Source organism: Mandrillus leucophaeus, unplaced genomic scaffold (assembly GCF_000951045.1).
Source record: "Mandrillus leucophaeus isolate KB7577 unplaced genomic scaffold, Mleu.le_1.0 Scaffold24, whole genome shotgun sequence".
NCBI classification, from domain to species: Eukaryota; Metazoa; Chordata; class Mammalia; order Primates; family Cercopithecidae; genus Mandrillus; species Mandrillus leucophaeus.
In genome coordinates, this window is record NW_012102476.1 from 3938913 (window position 1) to 3943944 (window position 5032).

General features: G+C 50.1%; 1 pseudogene; it reads left to right on the plus strand.

The window, feature by feature from the left end:
• Positions 1 to 4457: 4457 nt before the first annotated feature.
• Positions 4458 to 4712, plus strand: LOC105541468 (annotated as a pseudogene).
• The last annotated feature ends 320 nt before the right edge of the window (positions 4713 to 5032 follow it).

A 5032-nucleotide genomic window follows, 5' to 3' on the forward strand; every position in this document is an offset into this window, starting at 1 on the left:
CTCGGCCTCCCAAAGTGCTGGGATTACAGGCTTGAGCCACCGCGCCTGGCCTGGGCCTAATTTTTTTTAAAGTTTTTGTAGAGACTGGGTCTGGCTATGTTTCCCAGGCTGATCTTGAACTCCTGGGCTCAAGTGATCCTCCAACGCTGGCCTCCCAGAGTGCTGGGGTTACAGGTGTGAGCCACTGAGCTTAGCTTGAAGCATAAAGAAGTTTCTTCGTTCTTTTGCATATTTGTCCTGAAGCCCCTGTACTGATACTCTCTCTCACTCTTCTCCCTTCTCCTATTTAAAGCTAGAAAATCTGTAGCCCTGAGTCCTTGAAAAAGGCAAAGGATATGGAATTGTTAACAGATACTTTTACGTTACACTTTTTTTTTTTTTTTTTGATACAGAATTTCACTCTTGTTGCCAGGCTGGAGTGCAATGGCGCAATCTCGGCTCACTGCAACTTCCACCTGCTGGGTTCAAGCGATTCTCCTGACTCAGCCTCCTGAGTAGCTGGGATTACAGGCGCCTGCCACCATGCACAGCTAACTTTTTGTATTTTTAGTAGAGACAGGATTTTACCATGTTGGCCAGGCTGGTCTCAAACTGCTGACCTCAGGTGATCCACCTGCCTCAGCCTCCCAAAGTGCTGGGAATACAGTGTGAGCCACCGCGCCTGGCCTAAGTTACACTTTTGTTTTGTTTGTTTGTTTGAGACGGTGTCTGTTGCCTAGGCTGGAATGCAGTGGCACCATCTCGATTCACTGCAACCTCTGCCTCCTGGGTTTAAGTGATTCTCCCACCTCAGCCTCCTGAGTAGCTGGGACTACAGGCACGTGCCACCACGCCTGGCTTATTTTTGTATTTTTAGTAGAGACAGGATTTCACCATGTTGATCAGGCTGGTCTCGAACTCCTGACTTCAGGTGATGCACCTGCCTCAGCCTCCCAAAGCGCTGGGATTATAGGCGTGAGCCATGGCGCCCGGCACACTTTTGTTTTTGTCCTTGAGAAACAGAGTTTTCTTCTGTGGCCCAGGTTGGAGTACAGTGGTTCAATCATAGCTCACTACAGCCTTGACCTCCTGGGCTCAAGCGATATCCCCCACCATCTCAGCCTTCCAAAGCCCTGGGATGACAGGTGTCAGCCACTGTGCCTGACCACACTGTGTTTTTGCAAACCAGGTACCAGGATGCTCAATTTGTTTCCCTGGGACTTTAACCTGTTTGGAAATGGACCTGGCACAACGACTGGTCAATTTCCCATCTATTGCTGTGACTATTGCATACCTTGCCCCAGGCCCTTTTCCTGCCTCCAGGGGGACTTTCTGCAGTTTTCCCTCAGACCCCGCACTGTGTTGCTCTTTTCTAGCTGGTCCAAGCAGGTCTTTTCTTAGCACAGGCCAATTATCTGCCCAGCATTTACTTTCCCAGTCTGTTTACCATGACAACCTCTCCTAGAGACACAAAATCTGAGTGGGCCCCATGCAGACAGGGGCACTTCCTGTCCTGGGCACTGCCCAAGGAGATAATAAAGCAATTATTTCTCGCTTGAAGCAGTACATCTTGAAGGACGAGTGAGAGAGAAAAGGTCATTTATTCATGCCTACTATGTTCTAGGCCCAGTTAAGGGTAATTTGCAGATGGAAATGTCATTTAATATTCCCAGTAGAAGCTGCTTTTTTTTTGAGACAGTTCATGCTCTGTTCTCCAGGCTGGAGTGCACTGGTGCAATCTCCACTTGTTGCAACCTCTGCCTCCGGGGCTCAAGAGATCCTCCTACCTCAGCCTCCCGAGTAGCTGGGACCACAGGCGTGCACCACCAAGCCCGGCGAATTTTTGTATTTTTTGTAGAGACTTGGTTTCGCCATGTTCAAGATCAATCTGGGGTCTTGAACTCCTGGACTCAAGAAATCCACATGCTTTTGCCTCCCAAATTGCTGTGATTAGAGGTGTGAGCAACCCCACGCCTGTTGTTTTGAGTGATGTGAAATAGCAGGTTGTTTCATACCTCAGGGCCTCTGCTTAGGAGTGTGACCATTTCGTCCTGCATGAAATCCTCTGTCCAGAGTTGAAATGGGGTGGAGTAAAATTCAGCTCCTGCTCTCCTTCCCAAGCCTTGGGCCCTGGGGGGCAGGGTAGGGGGTGGGTTTCTGCCTGGAATAAGGGATGCCTTTTCCTAATTTGCATAAAAATGTGCAACAGGTTAGAGGTGGGGCCTGGGTCTGGCCCGAGCTGCACTCTCATCATCCCTCCACACTGCTCCCCAGGTCAGAGTGCTCCTGAGGGGAGGGCCTTGTCTGCTCTTCCTCCCTTGCCCTTCTATAGGGACCTAGGTAGGGCAGTGGCATACATCTGTGGTCCCAGCACTTTGGGAGGCTGAGGCGGGAGGACTGCTTGAGGCCAGGAGTTCGATGTTACAGTGAGCTATGATTGCACCACTGCACTCAAGAAGCCTGGGCAACAGAGCGAGATCCTATCTCTAAAATATAAATAAATACATACAAGAACCCAGCTAAAGTGCCTGGCCAGGATGGGCTCTGGGTCAAGCTTACTCTCTTCTGTTCGTGCAGTTTTTGTACTGAAAAATGCTTCATTCGTTCAGTTGAAATGTCAACTCCTCGCTGGGCACAGTTGTGCATGCCTGTAATACCAGCATTGGGAGGGTGGGGCAGGAGGACTGCTTGAGCCCAGGAGTTTGAGACCAGCCTGGGCAATGTGATGAGACCCTGTCTCTACAAAAAACAAAAATTACTGGGGCATGGTGGTGTGAACTGCTGGGGAGGCTGAGGTGAGATGATCTTCCGAACCCAAGAGAGGCTGCGGTGAGCAGAGATTGTGCCACTGTACTCCAGCCTGGGCGACAGGGTGAGACCCTATCTCAAAAAAAAAAAAAAAAAAAAAAGGTCAACTCCTCAGTGAAGGCTGACCCAGCCTACTTACTGTAAAACTAATCACTCTTCCCCTGTGACTGGTCTTACCCTGTATAGTACCCTCCTCACCTACTATGCTGTGGTGCTTTGTAGGAGTCAGTTTGCTTTTAAATTGGTCATTATAGGCACATGATGAAAAATTAAAATATAAAAGGATCTAGAAAAAGTGAATTTCCTTCAATCCTTGATCCCAAGTTCCCCAGATTCCTTCCTCAGAAATAGGCTATGAATTGTTTTTCTTCTTCCAGAGATATTTTATGCATAAGTAAACATACATATATTATCCCTAACTGTCCTCCTTCTCTTTTTCTTATTCTTCTTTTTTTTTTGCCACAGGGTCTCACTCTGTTCAGGCTGAAGTACAGTGGGGCAGTGATAGCTCACTGCAGCCTTGACTTTTTGGGTAGTACCCCCCCCACCCCACCCCCGACTCAGCCTCCCAAGTAGCTGGGACCACAGTCACACACCACCAAACCCAGCGAATTTTTAGTTTTTTTGTAGAGATAGGGTCTCACTATGTTATTAAGTGATCCTCCTGCCTCAGCCTCCCAAAGTGCTGGCATTACAGGAATGAGCCACTGCCTGGCCCTCTTTCTTTTTTAGAAACCCAAATAGAGGCCGGGCATGGTGGCTCACACCTGTAATCCCAGCACTTTGGGAGGCTGAGGCAGGTAGATCACGAGGTCAGGAGATTGAGACCATCCTGGCTAACACGGTGAAACCCCATCTTTATGGGCCAGGTGCAGTGGTTCACGCCTGTAATCCCAGCACTTTGGTAGGCCGAGGCGGGTGGATCCTGAGGTCAGAAGATCGAGACCATCCTGGCTAACACGGTGAAACCCCGTCTCTACTAAAAATACAAAAAATTAGCCGGGCCTGGTGGTGGGCGCCTGTAGTCCCAGCTACTCTAGAGGCTGAGGCAGGAGAAGGGGTGAACCCGGGAGGCGGAGCTTGCAGTGAGGCAAGATAGCACCACTGCACTCCAGCCTGGGCGACAGATCGAGACTCTGTCTCAAAAAAAAAAAAAAAAAAAAAAGAGGCTGGGCCTGGTGGTGCAGGCCTGTAGGCCCAGATGCTGGTGAGGCCAAGTTTGGAGGATTGCTCGAACCCAGGAATTTGAGGCTGCAGTGAGCTTTGATTGCGCCACTGCACTCCAGCCTGGGCAACAGATTGAGATCCTATCTCAAAAAAAAAAAAAAAAGAAAAGAAAAAAGAGGCCAGGCGTGGTGGCTCACGCCTGTAATCCCAGCACTTTGGGAGGCCTAGGCAGGCAGATCACGAGGTCAGGAGTTCGAGAGCAGCCTGGCCAACATGGTGAAACCCCATCTCTACTAAACATAAAAAAATTAGCTGGGTGCGGTGGCACGCGCCTATAATCCCAGCTACTCAGGAGCCTGAGGCAGGAGAATCGCTTGAACCTGGGAGGCGGAGGTTGCAGTGATCTGAGATCACGCTACTGCACTCCAGCCTGGGTGACAGAGCGAGACTCAATCTCAAAAAAAAAAAAAAAAAAGGCCACTGTCGCCACCACCGAGACCAAGATGGCCACGAGACTCAGCATTTTCCTCAAGATTTCCTGGGCCAGGGAGCCAGTGCTGGTCGGGTCCTTCATCATCTGGAGCCTCGCTGTAATTCTACCCCCACTTAGCCCCTACACCAAGTACTCCACCATGATCAATGAGGCAATGCCCTACAACTACCCAGTGCCTATCTGCGATGACGGGAACACGCCCGACGTGCCCAGCCGCCCCCAGGACCCCCAAGGCCCCAGTTTGGAGTGGCTGAAGAAATTGTGAGCACCTCCACTGACAGAGGAGGACCTTCCCATGGCTCCCACTAAAAACGTGAAAACCAACCTCTCCCCACCCCCCAAAAAAAAGAAAGAGAAAGAAAAAGTGTATTAAATATCTGATCTAGGCCAGGCACAGTGGCTCATGCCTGTAACTGTAACTCTAGTACTTTGGGAGGCCGAGGCAGGAAGATTGCTTGAGGCCAGGGGTTCAAGACAAAACTGGCCAACAAAATGAGACCTCGTCTTTAAAACATAAATTCCGGGGCCAGGCGTGGTGGCTCACACCTGTAACAGCACTTTGGGAGGCCGAGGCGGGTGGATCAC